Source organism: Schistocerca cancellata, chromosome 6 (assembly GCF_023864275.1).
Source record: "Schistocerca cancellata isolate TAMUIC-IGC-003103 chromosome 6, iqSchCanc2.1, whole genome shotgun sequence".
NCBI classification, from domain to species: Eukaryota; Metazoa; Arthropoda; class Insecta; order Orthoptera; family Acrididae; genus Schistocerca; species Schistocerca cancellata.
In genome coordinates this window covers 44,023,140-44,047,938 of record NC_064631.1, presented here as the reverse complement: position 1 = coordinate 44,047,938, position 24,799 = coordinate 44,023,140, and the positions used below count along the sequence as shown (strand labels likewise).

Here is a 24,799-nt window from a genome sequence, read left to right as displayed (position 1 = left end):
TGATCACTCACCCCCGCCATATTTTACTCTTGGGAATAAACTCGACCGGAAGTTGCAAATACAATAACGACGAAATGGCTTTCTGCTGTTGCTCCAGGTAGACCAAGCGATGTGGCCTCGGTGCCACGTTCTCCTGCTACGAGCATTTGCATCGCCGGTGCCTGGTTTTGGTATTTGAGCTCAGCCTGCAGTTCGCGGCTTGTGCAGCTCCCGTCGTGTTGTTGTGGTGCTGACAGGGTCCGCGACTGTGACGTCCACTTCTGCAATAACTTCTGCAGCTGTCCTCCTCTTGTTTTCGTCACAGTCCTCCTCGATGGCCGTCCGTCACTCGACATGCACTTTCGTCCGCGTTGTGGCTTAGCGAATGATGTTTTTCCGCTATTGCTGTGTGCAGTATAAATCATCGATCCGGTGCTTCTTGAAACACAAGACAACCTTCGCTACGGAAGCAGCCAGCATACGAGCGCTCCCAGTTTACCCTCGTTCGAGTTCACTTGGCTTCAGCATGATGCACTCACAACTACACAGAACACCACTCAGGCGACGACTGACACTTGCAACGAACTGAGGGCCTGGCACAGCCGTCGTTCACCATGAAATACAACAGCGCAACCAGCAGGCGTAGCTGGCACCTGCATTTACATTCAAGTATCAGTTTCCCGCGATATTTCTGTATTTTTGTCCACCCCTTAGGACACAATGGAACGTGTATGAATTTTCATTTCGTCTGAACCTGCCACCGGTCGTTTGAACTCCTCTTAGAGTCATTATCATCTAGGTCCGAATCCGTTGTACTCAAATTTTGCAAATTTATCTTATTTAATCTTTGCGGGCGGATGGCGTTCTTGTCGCCGCGGACGTCTGTTGCCGGAGGAACGGAAGTCCGTTTAGCTACCTGTATGCGAAATTTGGGACCAGCCCAGCATTTGCCTAAGCGAACGTGGGACTCGGGCTGGGCAGTGCACCGGCCACAAACTTCAACACACCGCGCGGCTTCCGCATCTGGCGACTTCCGTATCTATCGGAAGACATTGGCACTACGCCATGTGCTATACGAGCGGGTCGGTCATTTTGTTTCTGAAACAACGTATTTGTTCTTTTCTTCATTGCCTGGTTTGCACCTCTGACAGCTCCCTTATCGTGGCCAGCTGCCAGTTTTTCGCGAAGTTAGTATTTCTTGCATTGTTCATATTATCGCAGAAATTGCTACCTAATAACAGATTTATCCAATGTGTCAGTTGGCCCTTTTCTTCTCCTTTTTCTTTTCGGTGGTTATTTGAATCTCATTCCGCTCAGCATTCTTTCCGTCCTACCGCAGCTTTTTGTATAGCAGACGTACTAAATTTTAACGTTTGGCTTGCGCGTTTCATCATCGTCCATAAAGTCCACGACTTTAACAGCATGTCTTAGCGGCAACATACGGAACCATTTCTCGCGATGCTTGCGATTCGAGGTAACAGTGCTCGCGACATTAAATTGGACCTTGACTGGACCTAGCCATGGACCTGGCCATCTTAATACCGAGTATTGCCGTTTCTACGGGTTCTTTGCCGTGTATTAGTAACTTGCCTTAGGCGTCCTCGACGTTATGACAAGACCACATTTAGTAAGAAAAAAAAATTGTGATGTACAGTGTTCATCTTTCCAGCTCCGAACAACCCTTGAAAGCCCAACGGTACCGAAAAAAAACGAGGCAGGAGTCAAACCTGCGACCGTAGCGGCCGCGCGGTTCCAGACTGTAGCACCTAGAACCCTCGGCCACCCTGGCCACGCCTCCTCATCGATGGCTTTTCAAGTTTAAAATTCCCAGGCGAGTTCGGAATGCACTGACAACCATACACGTCATGTTCCCGGAGTTTATTGACAGTATCAACAAGACTGCAAAACATCAAAGCTTTTAAATATCCCCAGACAAAAAGCAGGGTGTTCAAGTCACGGAAATGGAAGACCATGATACTGGCGAGTCACAACCGATACACTTGTTGTCGAAACACTGCTTAACCAGTAGTCTTATATAGATATCCGGAAAGATGACAAAATCAAATGGATGCCGTTTATAACTTCGTAATTAACGCCTCGCTTGCGGTAGGTACTTCGGAATGCATGGACCCTTCGTGATTAACAGTGTTGGTTTCTGGAGATGAGTTTATTAGGATTATTTGCTTGTTTCATTGCCCTCTGCTCGCTCCTTTCATCTGTAGCTAAAGAAGTTAAAAATCCTGTAATACCAAATCCCCACCCCCTTCTTCGTAAAAGTCTAACGTAGTATATTTTATTCTAAAACTACGTTGTTGTGTTTACACATGATGACTTTCTTCATACACCAATCAAAATCAAATCTCGTAGAGAGAACAATTTCTCTAGACCAAGTCCAGTTCTGTGAGATAACAGCAACTTCCAGCCACTCCAGTCTACACACACAGGGTGGAGTAACTAAACTTTCACAGGCAGCGCGGCACATAATTTGATGTTGTTATCTCCTGAATAGACCTGTATATTTTAGCAAGTATGTACTTTCTAATGGAACGATATAGATCTTCTAACTGCATTCTAAATCTGGTTAATGTAGTAGTTGAAAATTTCCGCAAAACTATCCGAGGAATGTGTCAAAGTTGAAAAGCGGGACGGCCGCAATCGGCTATTGAAGTGTAAACTCCACGTAGTGGGTCTCTTACTTCAGGCTGAACTAAGGCTCTTGTAAATAGCAGCTAGCGTATCAGAACCAGTGTAGGAAAACAATTTCAAATATGTAGGTGACCATATTTAAATGAACAGTTCTGTAGAAATTAAGCAAATAGCCGAAACTCTAGATACAACTGTGGAGCCCAACATGAGAGCCCCTTTTGGGACTGTTTACACCGACACAGCCGATTTCTGTCGCCAAGCATTTCAACTTTACACACTTCTCGGATACTTTTGCAAAAAGTTTCAATGACAGCATTAACTCGTCCCTTCAAGAGCCTTTAAGTGCCGGTAAGAAAGCTCATTGAACCATAAAAACATACTCATGTGCTTTAATATCTCAATATAACAGCATTAAGAGCCACTCCGCCTACTATCATTTACCGAAACCCTATTTTCGATATTGTGAAGCCGTCACGAAATGAAAGCGATGCAAATTTTAAGTAATTCATCCTGCATACTCCGCACTTCACCGTACATTCCATGACGGAGCGTACATTGTACCAATATTACCGATTTCCTTTTCTACTACATTCACGAATGGAGCGAGATACAAACGACAGCCTGTATGCTTCTGTGTGCATTCTAATCTCTCTCATTTTATCTCGAGGCACTGTTAGTCCAACTGTGGCCAGTCATGTTGCTAGGTTCCAGCTTGACAACTTAATTGATTACAAGAATGATCGCTTGACAATGGCTCTGCCACACCGAAATTACATGTAAGTAAATAAAATAGCAACACTTCAGTGGAACTGTGAAACAGCTATTTCCAGGAACAAAGAAAAAGACAATGTGATATTATAGTTATTACAACGTATATCACGTATTACTATACCAATATATAATTTGTAATATATTATGTTATGTTATGTAATGTTATGTTAACCGAGGACCTAGAAACGACGGAGAGGCTTCGTTCTCGCCGCAGCCGCAGTGGTCCGCAACCCCACGACGACTACCACAGTCCACTTCACCCCTCCGCCGCCCCACACCGAACCCAGGGTTATTGTGCGGTTCGGCAGCCAGTGGACCCCCCAGGGAACGTCTCACACCAGACGAGTGTAACCCCTATGTTTGCGCAGTCGCGTAATGCGGGTGTACGCGAACGTGGAGAAATTGTTTGCGTAGCAATCGCCGACATAGTGTAGCTGAGGCGGAATAAGGGGAACCAGCCCGCATTTGGCGAGGCAGATGGAAAACCGCCTAAAACCATCCACAGACTGGCCGGCTCACCGGACCTCGACACAAATCAGCCGGGCGGACTCGTGCCGGGGACCGGCGCTCCTTCCCGCCCGGTTAACACTGCGTTACACCGCACGGCTTGTAATATATTACTACACAGTTGTGCAAAACTTAAGGACAAAAGTAACTTTCACATTAAGTGTCTCTGCTAAGCCGTATAGATTGATGAAACTTAGATTCACAAAGAGCTGCTACAGTGTAATACAGAAGGTAACTGAAAGATATAGGGAATGAGACGAACAGAAATCACACTTTCACTCAAAGACAGTCTTCTTAAGTTGCCAATCCTAAGATTGATTTGCAGCAGCTCTCCATTCAGTGCGATTGTCGGCCAGCCTCTTCAATTCCGTGAAACTTCCGCATCCTAGGTCCTGTATTATCTGGCTTATGTACTTTCTTCTAGGTCTGCCTCTTGCCCTTTTGCCCTCCACAAGACCTTCCGTTATAGTGTGGAGAAGAGTTTCATGTCTCAGAATGTGTCCCATCCATATATCTCTCCTCTTCTTGACCGTATTCCAAAGAAATGGAACTTCCTCCGCTCTCTGCAGGACTTCTTCATTTGTCATCCTGGCCGTCCATGGAATTTTTAACATCCTTCGCAGACACCACATTTCGAATCCTTCAATCCTTCTTCTTTCGTCCTCTCCAAGTGTCCAGGTTTCGCTGCCGTAGAGAAGCACACTCCCAACAAAGGTCTTCATTAATCGCTTCCTTAACGACAGACTTATCATATTTGATGTGAGGAGCCCTTTCCTTTTATAGAATGCAATCTTTGCCTGATTTATTCTACTTATTACATCTTTCCTACTACGACCATCTGATGTTATTCTGCTTCTCAAGTAGACAAAGTCTTGTATTTCTTTCAGCTTCTCTCCATTCAGCCTTATATTCGTAATAGCTTGATTATTTTGTTTGCTTGCAACTAAGATTTTTGTTTTTGACTTATTAATTTTCATGTTGTACCGTGTAGCAAGAGTGTTTTCCATTTCCTCCAACACTACTTGTAATTCTTCCTCATTTTCCGCTAGGACAGCAATGTCATCCGCAAAACGCAGCATATCAACTATTTTTCCCTGGATCCTGATTCCATTAGCTTGTCCTAACTTTTCTCTGACCTCGTCCATTGCTTTCTGTATGTACATATTAAAGAGGACAGGGGGAGAGTGCACATCCCTGTCTCACACCCTGTTTAATTTTTGCTTGTTGTTGATGTTCCCCACATCTCACTATTGCCACCTCTTCTTTGTATATGTTCCATATCGTTCTCCTGTCCTTATTCTTAGCTCCAGTTTCCCTCAATATCTGGAATAGCTTTTTCCATTCAACCTTATCAACCTTATCAGAAATCTCCGCAGTTAGGCCATCTCATTTCAGACACTCCTAGTATATCCAACTTCATTTTCTTCATTTCTTGCTTAAGGTTTTCGAGCTTCCCCATCTGCAGTAAGATGCGGACGTTCCACGTTCCAATTCTACTATAGCTCTTTTTATTTCCTTTCTTCCTATGAACTGTTGAAACGAGATCTCTGGTAGTCCCCTCCCGGAGATCCGAATGAGGGGCTATTACTCCGGATTGCATTTTTACTAGAGCTTGTTTCATATTCATATTATGGCTGCTGATACTTGAGAAATCTAATTAGATCTTTAATGAAGTGGTTTCTCCTTGCCTCCTTCATTCTATGCCGTTGGCCATCATGTGGCTCTTCCGCCTTTAGGGACAGTTTCCCATCCCAAGGACAAGAGAGTGCCCTGCCTCTACCTGCTCATCCGCCCTCCTAGGAGGCCGTTTCGCTTGGTAGAGAGTGTCTCCTTATTCCGGGAGATACTCGGTCGCCATATCCTCGTTAGTGGTAACAGGGTGTACCGTGCAGCAATCCTTGGCTGCAACTCGTGAAGATGAGGTTGGCATTTGTATGGAGAGGCTGTTTGAGACGCATCACATACCTTACACCCCTCAAAGACAGTAGTTACAGTGAAGTCACCGCGATTTATGATGTCTTCTGGACATTATAAATGGCGGATCATAATTTTTAATAGAGTGTGTGGCCACCTTGGACGACAATGCATGCTCGGCAACGTGCTCCCTTTCTGGCCACAAGAGTCGTGTGGAGTTCTTGAGGTAGGTCGTTCCATTCTTCCACCAGTACGGTTAACAACTGGTGGATGGTCGTTGATACATGTAGACGTGCAACACATGCCACACATTATGGATGAGATTTACGTCGGGAGAACGGCAGGCCAGTCCATCCGCTAAAAATGCTCTTGTTCTACGAACTCTCCACCTGCCCTGTTTAATGTGGTCGCAATTTGTCGTCCATAAAAATGATGCCTGCCACCAAAAGCACCCCTGAAAAGATGTACATGGTAACGAGAACCATAGAGCAATGACTGTACCGTTTCGAAGATCTGGTCGTCACTATACCCAAGCAACATTATGAGTCCCCAAAATGTGTCACTTTGCCGCGCAGGATTAGCCGAGCGGTCTATGGCGCTGCAGTCATGGACCGTGCGGCTGATCCCGGCGGAGGTTCGAGTCCTCCCTCGGGCATGGGTGTGTGTGTTTGTCCTTAGGATAATTTAGGTTAAGTAGTGTGTAAGCTTAGGGGCTGATGACCTTAGCAGTTAAGTCCCATAAGATTTCACACAAATTTGAACATTTTGACCTGTGTCACTTGGTCCACCAAAACGAATATGTTCGACATTCCTCCAGGTTGTATTAAGCGTTCCCTCCTCTCTTCATATCAGGGTACAATCAGCACTGTCCAACATGATCGGTTTGGTGGTCCAGGTGTTTCGGTGTGGGGACGCATAATGTTGCTTGGATGTGCTGACCACCAAATTTTTGAAGCTTACCAGTCAACGTAATTTCTTACCCATGTGCGTCTTTTCAGGGATGCACTTGGCCCTGACTATTTTTGTGGATGTCCTTGTGCGACCACACAGTGCACTGCAGGTGGTGGAGATTTTAGATCGAGAGGATATTCGCCGAATGGACTGACCTGCCCGCTTCCCGACTTAACTCTCGCCGACCACATGTGTAATGCTTCAGTCAAAAGTACTGCAGTACATCCACATGCACCAGCGACCATCCCGTAGCTGCCAGCCGTGCAAGTGGACAAATGGAATGCCCTGCACAACAAATGGTAACGGCCTTGCCGCAGTGGATACACCGGTTCCCGTCATATCACCGAAGTTAAGCGCTGTCGGGCTTGGCCGGCACTTGGATGGGTGACCATCCGGGCTGCCATGTGCTGTTGCCATTTTTCGAGGTGCACTCAGCCTCGTGATGCCAACTGAGGAGCTACTCGACCGAATAGTAGCGGCTCCGGTCACGGAAAACCATCATAACGACCGGGAGGGCGGTGTGCTGAACACACGCCCCTCCTATCCGCATCCTCACCTGAGGATGACACGGCGGTCGGATGGTCCCGATGGGCCACTAGTGGCCTGATGACAGAGTGCTTGAGTGCACAACAAATCCTTACACGGGAGCCTTTTCAAACCATGCACTGCCCTTAACAGGGATCACATATGCTATTAAGTATCATGTCGCCGCTTTTGTAATATCAGGGAACCTCCATGAATCACGACAACTTCAGAGTAATTATTTTCTTTCAATAAAAGTGGCCAGCCCCTGTGAACGAGCCGTTCTAGGCGCTTCAGTCCGGAACCGCGCTACTGCTACGGTTGCAGGTGCGAATGCTGCCTTGGGCATGGATGCATGTGGTGTCCTTAGGTTAGTTAGGTTTAAGTAGTTCTATGTCTAGGGGACTGATGACCTCAGATGTAAAGTCCCATAGTGCCTACAGCCATTTGATTCATCAATAAAAGTGTCATTTCTGTTCGTCTCATTGCATTTTTCTTTCTGTTACCTACACTATAACAGGTCTTTCTACGTATGGTCAAAGTTTAATCGATCTATGGTACTTGGCAGTGACACTAAATGTGAAAATTACCTTCATCCTAAAGTTTTGCGTACCAGTGCACAATACTGCTAATACCACCAAATACTAGTTACAGGTTGCCTTCCTAATGGCTTCCAGGGAGAATAAAAATGTTTTTTTTTTGGTGTTTTATACACTTGTTGATCGAATTGAAAATTTCAAAAATCGTACGGCGAAGATTTAACACAATTATTTATGTATTAAAGTTAAAAACTGTGTTTATATTTTGAGGCAGCGTAAGTCACAGTGTACAAATTAACCAATCTATAACTATCTAGAATTTGACGATCCTTAGCGACAGCCAACAAAATTTACACACAATTTGAAAGCTTCTCGAAACTTTTTATCGGTGATTTCAACAAAGTTATGAAAAGAAAAAATTTTGTCAGTTACCACAGATTTTTGTTCATGTTAGAAAACTTTATCATCAAGCATGGCGTTTTAATTCATTAATTCTTTACTTACAACTTGTAATGGTCGCCTGGTCGTAGATATTGCTAATTGCTATAATCGCACTATTTCACTCCCATTTACGGAGCTTGTTAGCACTTGATGTTAGGTTGGCGCCATTACAATGCATTGTAGTAATCACTGCTGCTTGCTGGATCGCTGCTGTGTCTCGATGTTGATGCTGGCTCTAAATCTGGTTGTCTAGGGTTAAAAACATGAGGTCCCGTGTTTTTTATGTGCTTTTGATGATAAAGAATGAACGAAACCAACAAATATGTAAACTTCAAATATTTATTTCTCTGGTGGCCATCTTAATTCCACTGCCCACCAAAGACTATGACACAACACAACTTCCTTTACATGTTCTTTGCATTGTTTATCCACCTCAAACAATACCACACAAACACACTGTACCAAAGTGACATTCCGACTGCCTCTCGACCCTTCTTGCTGCTCGTATTTATAACATTGTCAAAGAACTACTAAAAAGAGATATAGTTTACAAGTCACATGTACATCTGTTATCATAATTTGTGCAGAAAAGTTATTAATTTGCATCGAGTGACATAATTTAACATGTTATTAAAATGACAGACAGATTTGTTGACTTGACAGAATAATTCTTTGTTACAAAAAGTCCGTTTTCTAGAAGTTTGTCAATTGACTTCTCTAATTTGCATAAATAAGTAATTAACATGAATTATTACGAAATACATTGGTTTTCGTATAAAACAGGATTGATTTCGTGAATACTAAGTGAAACGGCTCCTAGTGAACAAATAGGTTTCACTGGGTGATTTTTATTTAAGGAGATCCAAAATACCTAAGTTGTACACTATTTTTCGTACTTCATATTAATTATTTAAGATGAACTCAGTGTTTTTACATGATGACATTTGCTGTATCAGTGATCAAGTGATATTAACTTTTGTGTGGGTTAGTTATTCAGCATAATTTAATGGGTTGACTGTTTATGGAGACATGTTACGCAATCATTGTTAACATACACAATAACTTTTCTATAATCATAAATACTCGTTAAACTGGTTGAATTTGGAGGGTATCGCATACTTCGGTACAGTAAAGCCTTTAATATGTTCCGTTACAAACTCTACTCGCAACATATTGTGCATACAGTATCCACACTCACCAATGAATGTATACGCAAAATTATGTCAGCGTATGACACATAATTTGGGAAATACGACGTCATTATCATTAATCTGTGCCACAAACGTTTTTTCTTAAAACAGGGCGATTCTATTCTTTATAGAAATAGTCGGAGGACGGGTGGTTACTAGCTACTATATAAGTTCTCAAAGGTATTGCCACCATCTGCACTGTGAAGGTACACTGAAGGGCCAAAGAAACTGGTACATTTGTCTAATATCGTGTAGAACTCCCGCGAGCACCTAGAAGTGCCGCAACAAGACGTCGCATGCACTCGACTAATGTCTGAAGCAATGCTGGAGGGAATTGACACCATGAATCCTGCAGGGCTGTCCATAAATCCGCAAGAGTACGAGGGGCTGGAGATATCTTCTGAACAGCACGTTGCAAGGCATCCCAGAAATGAACAATAGTGGTCATGTCTGCGAAGTTTGGTGGTCAGAGAAGCGTTTAAACTGAGAAGAGTGTTCCTGGAGCCACTCTGTAGCAATTCTGGAAGTGTCGGCTGACGCGTTGTCCTGCTCGCATTGACCAAGTTCGTCGAAATGCACAAATGACATTAACCGATTGCAGTTAAACAGACAGGATGCTTACGTATCTGTCAGCTGTCAGAATCGTATCTAGACGTGTCAAGGGTTGCATATCACTCCAGTTGGACACGCCCCACACCATTACAGAGTGCTGCTGACATGCAGGATCCATGGATTCATGAGGCTGTCTCCATACCTGTACACGTCCATCCGCCTCATACAACTTGAAACGAGACAAGTCCGACTAGGCGACATGTTTCCAGTCATCAACAGTCCAATGTCGGTGTTGACGGGCCCAACTGAGGAGTAAAGCTTTGTGTCGTGCAGTCATCAAGAGTAGACGAGTGGGCCTTCGGCTCCGAAAGCCCATATCGATGATGTTTCGTTGCATGGTTCGCACGCTGACACTTCATGATGGCCCAGCACTGAAATCTGCAGCAATTTGTGGAAGGGTTGCAGTTCTGTCACGTCGAGTGATCCTCTTTAGTCGTCGTAGATTCCGTTCTTGCAGGATCTTTTTCGGCCCCAGCGATGTCGCAGATTTGATGTTTCACCCGAGTCCTGATATTCACGGTACTCTCGTGAAATGGTCGTATGGGAAAATCCCCACTTCATCGCTACATCGGAGATGCCGTGTCCCATCACTCGTGCGCCGACTGTAACACCACGTTCAAACTGACTTAAATCTTTATAACCCGCCATTTTAGCAGCAGTAACCGATCAAACAACGGCGCCAGACACTTTTTGTCTTATATAGACGTTGCCGACCCCAGCGGCGTATTCTGCCTGTTTATATGTCTCTGTCTTTGAATACGCATGTCTGTATCAGTTTTTTTTGCCGCTTCAGTGTATGTATATGTCGTAAAACGCGTCACGAGAGTCGTACTGATGTCGCAAGGATAAAGATACGGAAGTAGATACAAAAAACTGTTGTAATTTAAAATCTGAGAACGTATAGAGGACCGCATACTGTTTCGCGATCTGTGCAAAACGTGCCACATTTCTAAGGGGGTCACCTGGTGAAGCTTGCATCGTGGCTACGCGCTGGTATGTGGAAACTGTAAGCCTGTTGGCCTACTGAACGTGGATGCTGCACGATCTTTTTCGGCCCCAGCGATGTCGCAGATTTGATGTTTTACCCGAGTCCTGATATTCACGGTACTCTCGTGAAATGGTCGTATCGGAAAATCCCCACTTCATCGCTACATCGCTACATCGCTACATCGCTACGTCCACGAGACTCAGAGGGCCATAGACACGGGTTCACAGGTAGATGCCGTGTTTCTTGACTTCCGCAAGGCGTTCGATACAGTTCCCCACAGTCGTTTAATGAACAAAGTAAGAGCATATGGACTATCAGACCAATTGTGTGATTGGATTGAGGAGTTTCTAGATAACAGGACGCAGCATGTCATTCTCAATGGAGAGAAGTCTTTCGAAGTAAGAGTGATTTCAGGTGTGCCGCAGGGGAGTGTCATAGGACCGTTGCTATTCACAATATACATAAATGACATGGTGGATGACATCGGAAGTTCACTGAGGTTTTTTGCAGATGACGCTGTGGTGTATCAAGAGGTTGTAACAATGGAAAATTGTACTGAAATGCAGGAGGATCTGAAGCGAATTGACGCATGGTGCAGGGAATGGCAATTGAATCTCAATGTAGACAAGTGTAATGTGCTGAGAATACACAGAAAGATAGATCCTTTATCATTTAGCTACAAGATAGCAGGTCAGCAAATGGAAGCAGTTAATACCATAAATTATCTGGGAGTACGCATTAGGAGTGATTTAAAATGGAATGATCATATAATGTTGATCGTCGGTAAAGCAGATGCCAGACTGAGATTCATTGGAAGAATCCTAAGGAAATGCAATCCGAAAACAAAGGAAGTAGGTTACAGTACGCTTGTTCGCCCACTGCTTGAATACTGCTCAGCAGTGTGGGATCCGTACCAGATAGGGTTGATAGAAGATATAGAGAAGATCCAACGGAGAGCAGCGCGCTTCGTTACAGGATCATTTAGTAATCGCGAAAGCGTTACGGAGATGATAGATAAACTCCAGTGGAAGACTCTGCAGGAGAGACGCTCAGTAGCTCGGTACGGGCTTTTGTTAAAGTTTCGGGAACATACCTTCACCGAGGAGTCAAGCAGTATATTGCTCCCTCCTACGTATATCTCGCGAAGAGACCATGAGGATAAAATCAGAGAGATTAGAGCCCACACAGAGGCATACCGACAATCCTTCTTTCCACGAACAATACGAGACTGGAATAGAAGGGAGAACCGATAGAGGTACTCAAGGTACCCTCCGCCACACACCGTCAGGTGGCTTGCGGAGTATGGATGTAGATGTAGATGTAGATGAAATATTACCTTCACGGATAAGAACACATTGCTTATGGCCTGTAGTTGCACCGCAGTTCGCTAGCGGGCTGCTACCGGATACAGAACACACTAAGGACAGTAATGGTGGAAAAAATAAAATGACGGCAAAACGATGAAACCCAAGCTATGGTTAATGTTAGGCTGGGAACACTTCTAACGGGGCCACTTCACGACCTCGTATAATCAGCTGACGTCTGCCGAAAGCTTCGAAGCTGTTATTCATTGCCATTTGTGAAATACAAGTTGTAAGGGTTTTGGTACGACTGTTGGTGCAGTTCTCGCAAAAGGCGAGTGTCTGAATTCGAGCCTTGATAAAGTTGTAATTTTAACGTGCGTAAAACATTTGAAAACTTTTCTCTCAGTACATTTGAAGTGTAAAGAACGTGTCAACTTCACTAGAACAAATTGTATCATTTGTATAATATATAACACAGAAAGCCTTACCTATCAGGTTAGGAATGTGTATAGAATGGGCATAGCGTACTGCGCATATCACCAAAATAAAACTAGGATTTACTTGATTTCTATATATGTCGCTTCTTTACATTTAGCATAAGAATGAAACCTTAAGATTACTTGCCCTGGTTGTTAACGTTTATATGTTAGCAATAGTAATACCAGCCTCTGCGAATCGAAAGCTAAATACGTCAAAAGAGGAACAGATAACTACCACAACGTCTGATTACAGATACCTTACTAGCAAGAGGAGTTATGTCTTCTGAAAAATATAGAGATCGAATCTAATAAAGAGACAGTACCGCAGGCCTAGTCCGGACTGTATGGGTATCTATTCGTGTGACAAATGTTAAATGCACACGGTAATTTGGAAGTTTACGGCCAGTCAATGAGGAGAGCAATGTTCGTCTACGGATAAGATTTTTATACGACAATCTGAATAATTTCCTCCGTATTACATAAGAATTTATAACTTGAGGTTTCTTTCAAATTGTCGCAGCAGGAAGATGTGCTGCTGGTACCTGTTGTTGTGGTCCTCCGTCCGAAGACTGGTCTGATGCAGCTCTCCATGCTACCCTATCCTGTGCAAGCCTCTTCATCTGCGAATAACTACCACAGCTTACATCCTTCTGAATCTGGCTTGCTGTATTCATCTCTTGGTCTCCCTCTACAATTTTTACTCCACACGCTTCCCTCCAATACTAAATTGGTGCTCCCTTGATGGCTCAGAATGTGTCCTATCAAAGGATCCCTCCTTATAATCAGGTTGTGTCACAAATTTCTTGTCGTCCCAGTGCTGTCCAGTATCTCCTCTTCGCTACATGATCTGCCCCTCTAATCTTCAGCATTCTTGTGTAGTATCACATTTCACAAACATCTATTCTCTTCTTGTCTAGACTGTTTATCGTCCACGTTTCATTTCCGTACCTAGCTACACTCCATACAAATACTTTCAGGAACGACTTCCTAGCAATTTATAGTCGGTGTTAACAAATTTCTCTTCTTCAGAAACGCTTTTCTTGCCATTGCCAATCTGCATTTTGTGTCCTCTCCACTGCGGCCATAATCAGTTATTTTGCTGCCCAGATAGCAAAAGTCATCTGTTTCCCTCAACATCACCTGATTTAATTTAGTACCTATGATGTGCAAAATGATTGTGAATGATTAATATTGTTGTGGGTTGGCAGGAGAGCCAACACCGGGTTGCTAGACGAAGCCGAAAGGCACGCGTTTTAGCTCACGCAGGCTGGCGTGAGGTATTATTCACAATATCAATATTAACCGAATATGGCGCCTTGCTAGGTCGTAGCAAATGACGTAGCTGAAGGCTATGCTAACTATCGTCTCGGCAAATGAGAGCGTATTTTGTCAGTGAACCATCGCTAGCAAAGTCGGTTGTACAACTGGGGCGAGTGCTAGGAAGTCTCTCTAGACCTGCCGTGTGGCGGCGCTCGGTCTGCAATCACTGATAGTGGCGACACGCGGGTCCGACGTATACTAACGGACCGCGGCCGATTTAAAGGCTACCGCCTAGCAAGTGTGGTGTCTGGCGGTGACACCACAAATATAATGTTTATTTGCTTATAGCTTCTTTGTGTATTTCGTTATTCTCATGTTCTAAATATATAGCTGTAAAAGGTTGCACATCTTTCTAATCATTATCTTTGTACAGCTATAAACGGTCGCTGCTGTTGTGTGGACTATATGTTATGTTTTAAGTGGTCCGATGGACAACGAAAACCGATACACAACGAAATACAAAATTATTATTGTGGTACATCAATACTGTGTATTTCAGATGTTAATATGGCTATGTGCTTCCAAGTACCGACGGTATCTCTTAAATGTTCTTGATAGTTTAGTTTGGTTAAACGTGAAGAACATTGAAAACATGGTACCATAAAAAAATATAAGGATTATGTCGATAAAAATATTTTACAGTGTGCTCAGAAAGATTGAATGTATACAGGAGATAATTGGCTTTGTTGTATCTTTATTAAACTCTTTGGATTATTCACTTATTATTTAACCCGCAGTTTAGTGGCGACTTGTACATAAAATGTACCAAATAAATAAGAAAAGTATTGCTGTGAGGTTGCCTATTACAAAGACAAAAATAAATAAGGAAAAGTTATGTTTTCGGTGCAGTTTCAGTTCTACGTAGTAGGAAGCAATTTCGCTGTGGTGCCGCTGGGTAATTTGTTTAAAACAAAAGCTCGATCAAGTGCAGTAAAAACATAAGAAACAGCTTAGCCGTCCCTTCTTTTAATATGGATAAAAAAAGGCCACATCTGAGCTATAACACTTGGCACGAAGAATCGAAATGCACTTGCATTTACCTCTTCCAAGCACATTGAAGATATCCATTGAAAAATGTAAGATGTCTATGTAATCCGCGCAAAAAACCCTCACAGTTCAGGAAGAATATAAGAATTCCTATTCCGGAGAAGGGCAGGCCCTGACTGGTGACATATTAATGTCATGGTTGAGAAAAAGTGAGACGAATTATTTATAGTAGAATGCAAAAAAAAAAAAAAAATTGTAGAACACAAATTTCGGAAAAAGCACCTTGGATTATGGAAACGGTAGGAATAAGTGAGGCTATACTAACCCTACGCCTTACCTTGGAAAACAGACTGAAGAAATGTAGCCCTAAGTTAAAATCGTAAAATTTAAAAAAAGGTTTTGACTGTACTGATCTGGAATACAGTCTTTGAAATTCTGAAGATATCAGGTGTCAAATACAGGGAGCGAGAAGCTATCTGATTTTATATAGAAACAATACTGCTGTTGTGAGAGTCGAAAAACACGAAAGGGCCGCAGTTGTTGCGAGAGGAGTGAGATACAATTGTAGGCTATGCTTAATGTTATTTAATATCTACTTTAAGCAAATAGTAAAGAAAACCAAGAAGAAATCTGGAAACAGTTTAAGTTCAGAGTGAAGAAATAAAAACCGCGAAGTTTGTAGACGACATTGTAATTCTGTCAGAGACGGCAAGAGACTAGAAATAGCAGTCGAACGAAATGGATAGTGTTTTGAAAAGTTTTTATGGGATGAATATCAGTTAAAGTGAAACAAATGTAATGAAATGTAGTCATATTAAATCAGGCGATAGTGAAGAATCTGTATTATAAAATGAAGCGCTAAAATTCATAGGTGAGTTTTGCTATTTGGATAAAAAAAACTGAAGATGAAAGAGTTTTAAGGACTACAGCCTTATGCGCAAGTGAAACGTAGAGGTGCTACATTGACTTCAGAAAAAAATGGATGAATTCTTGGAGAGAAAGACCTTCAGAAATGAGCAAGTTAATGACGTCTTGGACAACTCTGCACTTACGCAAGCAGTTATTCGGTCTGCCATTGACTGATAGATTCGTTAGATGTCCTCCTAGGGGTATCGTGCCAAATTCTGTCAAATTGGTCAACTAGATTTTTAAAATCGAGAAATGATTTGAGTGTCCTGCCCATAATGCTCCAAACTTTCTCAGTTGTGGAGAGATCCAGCGACCTAGCTGGCCAAAGTAGAGTTTGGCGGGCGGGCATTATCTTGCTGGTATGAAGGGCATCAAGACATCAAGACGGGAAGGAGGATATCGCCGACGTACCACTGTGCCGTAAGTGAGTGATGATTCCCTCTTCGAACTGAGCACCGATGACCATCGACGACTTGTCTGGAGACGACCCGGACAGCAAACACTGATGCTCTGGAGTTCCATTTCTTTTCGTAGCAGGACCCCTTTTGTTGTCATCGACGGCACTCTTACAGCACAGCGGTACGTAGACGACATTTTACGCCCGATTCTATTGCCCTTCATGGCAAGTCGTCCTGGTGTTACATTTCAGTAAGATAACGCCCGCCCGCACACGGCGAGGGTTTCTAACTGTTTGTATTCGTGCTTGCCAAATCCTATCTCGGCTAGCAAGGTCGCTGGATCTCTCGCCAGTTGAGAACGTTTGGAACATTGCAGGAAGGGCATGCGTCAGTCGGACAAAATTTGGCGCGATGTCTGTGAGAACTCTACCAATGAATGGCAAGCCAAATAACTGCCTGTTAAGGGCCAGAGTAGACCAAGGCGTTATAGACATGCTCAGTTTGCGAAGCTCTTTCTCTTGTTGAACCACTCAATTTTTCTGAAATTGTAATCACTTGTTTGTTTGTACATGTACATCACATCTACCTTTTTACGCCCCATTCGGATGATTACTTCACTGTTCATAGTTTTTTTTTTTTTTTTTTTACCAAAGTAAGGGATCTGTTGATGGGACACATTCTGAAGTATCAGTAAACAGTAACTTTTGTACCAGACGTTAGTGTAGGTGGTGAAAATCGTAGAGGGAGACCGAGAGTTTGCTACAGTTATCCAGTTCAACTGGCTGTAAGTTAGAATCGTTACGCAGACGTGAAAAGGGTTGCGTAGGGTACTGTCATACAGATCCGAAGCAAACCAGGTGTCGTACTGAAGACGACACGAAGCCGTTGCACAGTGTCGGCTACGTCCATGTAATCGATCTCGGAGTCAGTAAAGAATAAGTCCGGGATTGTATTTTGATAGTTTAGTGCTGGGTGTCGGAAGGACGGTTAGAGTTTAACGTCCCGTCGTCATCGAGGTCATTAGAGACAGAGAGCAAGCTCTCACTGTTTCGAGAATGGGTAAGGAAATCCGCCGTGGTTTTACAAAGCAGCCACTCCGGCATTTGCTTGGAGCGATTTAGGGAAATCACAGAAACCTTGAATCTGACTGGCAGGACGCGGATTTGAACCACTGTCACTCCCCAATGCGTAGTCTAGAGCGCTAACCGCTGCTACGGCCACGTCGGGGGCCCGGCTACTCGGTGAGTCGTTAGGGAGCGGGAGGTCACGTGGTGGCAGTGGGGCGGCCGGTTAGGCGGTGTGTCACAGCAGGAGGAGGGACAGAGGCACCACTGTGCGGCGACGACGTTTGTTGACAGTGGAGGCGGAAGGGCCGGCAGGTGAACGCGCCACTGCTGCCGCCCCCGCGCGCTAGGCGCATCTCGGCCCCTTGCTCATTACACCTGACACTACACTGGGTTCAGATAAACCCAAGTACACCGGAAGCACAACGCTACGCTGAAATGTAGGGTATGAAACGCACAGTAATTTCACTGGGAAAGGAATTCTAAGTGATTGAAGTTCAACCACGGCTGCTATTGATGACATGTCCATAGAACTCAGTTACAACAGAATGTGGCCGAACAGCTCCCTAACAAGGGAACCTCCCCATCGCACCCCCCTCAGATTTAGTTATAAGTTGGCACAGTGGATAGGCGTTGAAAAAGTGAACACTGATCAATTGAGAAAACAGGAAGAAGTTGTGTGGAACTATGAAAAAAATTAGTAAAATATACAAACGGAGTAGTCCATGCCATGATAGGCAACATCAAGGACACTTGCAGTCTAGGAGCGCCGTGGTTCCGTGGTTATTTATATATATATATATATATATATATATATATATATATATATATATATATAGTCGTTGGAAGTCCCTTGCAGAAATACTGAGCCGCGCTGGCTCTGTAGCCGTCCCTGCAGCATCCTGTGCACGAAATGACGAATTGCTGGTATTATCCTGTAATGGAGCATTATAGCTTAACACACATGTGAAGAGAAAATTGCAGGTTGCAAATGCAGTACACACAAAAGACCTGAGAATCTCAAATGGAACATGACAGCTAATGAATACTATTCGTTTTTGGTGCAACGAGGAGACGGTAACGACCGAACACTGTGCCTGCAGGTAAGAATTTTTTCCTGGCCCTCGGCACAAAGAGACAGCCTGGGCCAGGAGAAGACCGGCTGCGAACGCCACGCTGCTCGGATGCATTTCCTCACCAGGTTTTGATAAATACACAGTCCCATTTTACCAACCACGTACGTATTTTCAACTGTCTTTGCTTTCCAACTAGTATGGGAAGGGCCACGCAATGCAGAAATAACGTGCGTTTTGCAACTGCCTACAAATACAACATAATGAACTGTTACGAAATGCAGCTTCTTTATATAGTTATTATCTGACATTATTATATTTTTGTATCGAAGATAGATATTCGAAATGTCCCCATGTTCAAGAAAAGCCAGTGTGATGCGCAAAATCTGCGTTTCACAATGTAAGTTATTCATACATCAATTCTGTACAGCTGATACGGTAGGCAGTTTCTGTATGTATGAGTATTTTAGTTAGTCATCAAATTAAACTGTATTTGTATGACAAGCTCAGTGGAATATTCTGTCTGCAAACAATAAAAAAATATACCTTACCATCTAGATAAAAAATTCCATATTTTGGAAATAAATGTTTTATTTGTGACTACCAAATATTTTTCACCTAGTCATCCTAGGCCGCATCAGTGGCCTGTAATACAAAGGAGATTATTGAACTATACATGTTCTAATAGAGGATCTGTAGTGATTCTTGGCAGCTCATTTGAATTATCTATATCTTTTTATAAACATACTGCTGTGTTCTCACAATTACATTCATTTTTATACCTTCTTATCCATATGTACCTCCGTATGTCCTAGGTACATACCTTACACGTTTCCAATTGATAGGTCACATATGAACATTTCATTCAACATAACCTAAACTGTAGCACGCTGCACATGGTGTTGCTCACATATTGTAATTACAAATTAACAATAAACAGAAGTTAGGTTGGAAATTTGTCTTTCTAATATTTGTCATTATCTGTTTCGCTTTCTTCGTTAGAACTTGAATCGTTTTCTTTCAAATAACATTTATTAATTGCTTTAAGAATGTCTCTTATATACTTATTTTTACTACGTTTATTTAAATCCATTAATTCTACAAAAACATCATTTTCACCATCGTTAACTGTAATTTTCACACAACCATTTTTAAATAAAATTGAATCCAAACATTCGACTTGGTACTCTTCGTCTAATAAGCTATTTAATTTTTCTCTTGTGTCTTGGTAATGCATTATATTTTTGTAAAATAGATCTATCATTAAATGTGATTTGAGACTTTCTCGGCGTATTCCATTCGTGAAATCTTCTCGGGTGATCAGCCGAGTAAAGGCGTCGTCTTCTCGCAACGTTTCGAAGGGTTTCGTACCCATCATCTTCAAGCGAAGTGTCGAGATGCTGTGTTGCGCGGTCCTACAAAGGCTCCTGGACCAGTGACTGATCCCGGGCGCTGACCAATCAGGTACCTGCGGAATCGGCCGCCGCGCCAGTGGTGGGGGGTTCGCGGCGCGGACCGGGCGTCGAGTCCCTGCCGGTTCCTACTACGTCTTTGACCGCTACCGTCTTCGTGCCGGAGCGTTCTCTTCTAATTTTAGTTATTGCGGGATTCCAAGCTGTACTAAGTTGGAAACCAGTGTCTCGATTGATCAGGTTGCTGTTCAACCGAATTTCTACAGCCTCTTTGAAAACCGAATCCCAAAATCCTTTAGCGTCACACAGCTTCTTCGTACCCTCAAAGAGGAAGGTGTGTCCTTCGTTAAGGCTATGTTCCGCAACCGCCGATTTTTCTGTCTGACCAAGGCGTACATGTCTAATGTGTTCCGAGCGCCTCTGCGTGATGCAGCGCTGCGTTTGTCCGATGTATTTCGTACCACATTCACATTCAATACTGTATACGCCCGGAGTCTGCAGTCCTAGGTGGTCTTTGACTGAGCCAAGTATGTCTTTAATTTTACTTGGGGCATGAAAAATTGTCTTGATGTTGTGTTTCTCCAGAATGCGGGCAATCTTGGCTGTTGGCGGTCCCGCGTATGGTAGAAATGCCAGGCATCTGGTCTCATCTTCTTCTTCCGGTATGTCTACCTTCCTGCTCTTGTGTAGGGCGCGCGAGATTTGCGTCTCATTATAACCGTTGCTGCGGAAGGTCTTCCTTAGGTGTTGTAACTCTGCAGGTAGGCTGTCATCATCACATATAGACTTGGCCCTGTGCACAAGTGTGTTAAGCACTGAGTTGCGTTGTGCCGGGTGGTGGCAACTCTGTGCATGTAGGTATAAATCCGTATGTGTCTTCTTCCTATACACAGCGTGACCCAAGGTGCCATCAGGGTGCTTCTTGATTAGAATGTCAAGGAAGGGCAAGCTTCCGTTTTCTTCCACCTCCATAGTGAATTGTATGTTGTTGTGTATGCTGTTCAGATGTCGCAGGAAGTCTTGCAGGTTCTCTCTGCCATGTGGCCACACGACAAAAGTGTCATCCACATATCTGTGGAAGGCTTTAGGTTTCAGTGGGGCGGTGTCCAGGGCTATGTCTTCAAAGTGCTCCATGTAAAGATTAGCGATGCCTGGAGCTAAGGGGGACCCCATGGCTACACCATCCACTTGTTCATAAAATTTGCCTCCACATTTGAAGTGGGTGTTTGTTAACACATGCCGGAACAGCTTTATTGTGTCTTCACTAAAGCGTGTTTCCCAGGACACTACCTAAGCGAGACATTATCAGCAGCATCGAGCAAGCCGTGCGCGGCCTCCCTACGGAGGCAGCTGAGGAAGTTAGGAGAGAAACGTGCAGGGTCCTGGAGAAGGCAAAAATGCCCAAGAACAACATAACGTCTGCTGAAAGGAAGGCTCTTAAGGCACTACGTGAGGATGAGGACACTGTCGTTCTAGCTGCTGACAAAGGCAATGCCACGGTGATACTGAGGAAAGAAGATTATTGGCAGAAGATAAACTCACTGCTACAAGATACTGCCTACAAGCAACTGGACAAGGACACGACAGCCTCCGTGACTCGCAAGACCATCGCCTTGCTCAATGACTCTGGACTGGAAAAGGACGTCATCAGGAAGCTGTACCCCAGAGCACCGGCACCACCACGGCTATATGGGCTCCCTAAGATCCACAAAGACGGAGTTCAATTGCGACCCATAGTGAGCACCATCAACTCACCGACATATGGTTTAGCCAAGTACCTAGCACAACTGCTCAAACCGATCGTGGGTCACTGTGAGCACCATGTCAAGAACTCGGCGGAGTTTGTGAAGGTACTACAAGGCTTTCGCCTGGATAAAGAAGATCTTCTTGTCAGCTTTGACGTCACCTCACTCTTCACACGAGTACCGCTGGAAGACTCCCTAGCGCTGCTCGAACCACGCTTTAGTGAGGACACAATAAAGCTGTTCCGGCATGTGTTAACAAACACCCACTTCAAATGTGGAGGCAAATTTTATGAACAAGTGGATGGTGTAGCCATGGGGTCCCCCTTAGCTCCAGGCATCGCTAATCTTTACATGGAGCACTTTGAAGACATAGCCCTGGACACCGCCCCACTGAAACCTAAAGCCTTCCACAGATATGTGGATGACACTTTTGTCGTGTGGCCACATGGCAGAGAGAACCTGCAAGACTTCCTGCGACATCTGAACAGCATACACAACAACATACAATTCACTATGGAGGTGGAAGAAAACGGAAGCTTGCCCTTCCTTGACATTCTAATCAAGAAGCACCCTGATGGCACCTTGGGTCACGCTGTGTATAGGTAGAAGACACATACGGATTTATACCTTCATGCACAGAGTTGCCACCACCCGGCACAACGCAGCTCAGTGCTTAACACACTTGTGCACAGGGCCAAGTCTATATGTGATGATGACAGCCTACCTGCAGAGTTACAACACCTAAGGAAGACCTTCCGCAGCAACGGTTATAATGAGACGCAAATCTCGCGCGCCCTACACAAGAGCAGGAAGGTAGACATACCGGAAGAAGAAGATGAGACCAGATGCCTGGCATTTCTACCATACGCGGGACCGCCAACAGCCAAGATTGCCCGCATTCTGGAGAAACACAACATCAAGACAATTTTTCATGCCCCAAGTAAAATTAAAGACATACTTGGCTCAGTCAAAGACCACCTAGGACTGCAGACTCCGGGCGTATACAGTATTGAATGTGAATGTGGTACGAAATACATCGGACAAACGCAGCGCTGCATCACGCAGAGGCGCTCGGAACACATTAGACATGTACGCCTTGGTCAGACAGAAAAATCGGCGGTTGCGGAACATAGCCTTAACGAAGGACACACCTTCCTCTTTGAGGGTACGAAGAAGCTGTGTGACGCTAAAGGATTTTGGGATTCGGTTTTCAAAGAGGCTGTAGAAATTCGGTTGAACAGCAACCTGATCAATCGAGACACTGGTTTCCAACTTAGTACAGCTTGGAATCCCGCAATAACTAAAATTAGAAGAGAACGCTCCGGCACGAAGACGGTAGCGGTCAAAGACGTAGTAGGAACCGGCAGGGACTCGACGCCCGGTCCGCGCCGCGAACCCCCCACCACTGGCGCGGCGGCCGATTCCGCAGGTACCTGATTGGTCAGCGCCCGGGATCAGTCACTGGTCCAGGAGCCTTTGTAGGACCGCGCAACACAGCATCTCGACACTTCGCTTGAAGATGATGGGTACGAAACCCTTCGAAACGTTGCGAGAAGACGACGCCTTTACTCGGCTGATCACCCGAGAAGATTTCACGAAAAGATCTATCATTTTAGCATTTTTATCTTTATCCATTTATAATTACAATTTTAATATGTTATTGTTGTTGTTGTGGTCTTCAGTCCTGAGACTGGTTTGATGCAGCTCTCCATGCTACTCTATCCTGTGCAAGCTTCTTCATCTCCCAGTACCTACTGCAACTTACATTCTTCTGAATCTGTTTAGTGTATTCATCTCTTGGTCTCCCCCTACAATTTTTACCCTCCACGCTGCCCTCCAATACTAAATTGGTGATCCCTTGATGCCTCAGAACATGTCCTACCAACCGATCCCTTCTTCTGGTCAAGTTGTGCCACAAACTTCTCTTCTCCGCAATCCTATTCAATACTTCCTCATTAGTTATGTGATCTACCCATTTAATCTTCAGCATTCTTCTGTAACACCACATTTCGAAAGCTTCTATTCTCTTCTGGTCCAAACTATTTACCGTCCATGTTTCACTTCCATACATGGCTACACTCCATACAAATACTTTCAGAAATGCAATCCTGACACTTAGATCTATACTCGATGTTAACAAATTTCTCTTCTTCAGGAACGCTTTCCTTGCCATTGCCAGTCTACATTTTATATCCTCTCTACTTTGACCATCATCAGTTATTTTGCTCCCCAAATAGCAAAACTCCTTTAATACTTAAAGTGTCTCATTTCCTAATCTAATACCCTCAACATCACCCGACTTAATTCGACTACATTCCATTATCCTCGTTTTGCTTTTGTTGATGTTCATCTTATATCCTCCCTTCAAGACACCATCCATTCCGTTCAACTGCTCTTCCAAGTCCTTTGCTGTCTCTGACAGAATTACAATGTCAGCGGCGAACCTCAACGTTTTTATTTCTGCTCCATGGATTTTAATACCTACTCCGAATTTTTCTTTTGTTTCCTTTACTGCTTGCTCAATATACAGATTGAATAACATCGGGGAGAGGCTACAGCCCAGTCTTACTCCCTTCCCAACCACTGCTTCCCTTTCATGTCCCTCGACTCTTATAACTGCCATCTGGTTTCTGTACAAATTGCAAATAGCCTTTCGCTCCCTGTATTTTACCGCTGCCACCTTTAGAATTTGAAAGAGAGTATTCCAGTCAACATTGTCAAAAGCTTTCTCTAAGTCTACAAATGCTAGAAACGTAGATTTGCCTTTCCTTAATATTTCTTCTAAGATAAGTTGTAAGGTCAGTATTGCCTCACGTGTTCCAGTATTTCTACGGAATCCAAACTGATCTTCCCCGAGGTCGGCTTCTACTAGTTTTTCCATTCGTCTGTAAAGAAATCGCGTTAGTATTTTGCAGCTGTGGCTTATTAAACTGATTGTTCGGTAACTTTCACATCTGTCAACACCTGCTTGCTTTGGGATTGGAATTATTATATTCGTCTTGAAGTCTGAGGGTATTTCGCCTGTTTCATACATCTTGCTCACCAGGT

At 43.9% G+C, this 24,799-nt stretch overlaps 1 pseudogene; it reads left to right on the top strand.

Moving 5' to 3' along the window:
* The first annotated feature begins 7,066 nt into the window (after positions 1-7,066).
* LOC126089690 (5S ribosomal RNA) lies at positions 7,067-7,184 on the top strand (annotated as a pseudogene).
* The last annotated feature ends 17,615 nt before the right edge of the window (positions 7,185-24,799 follow it).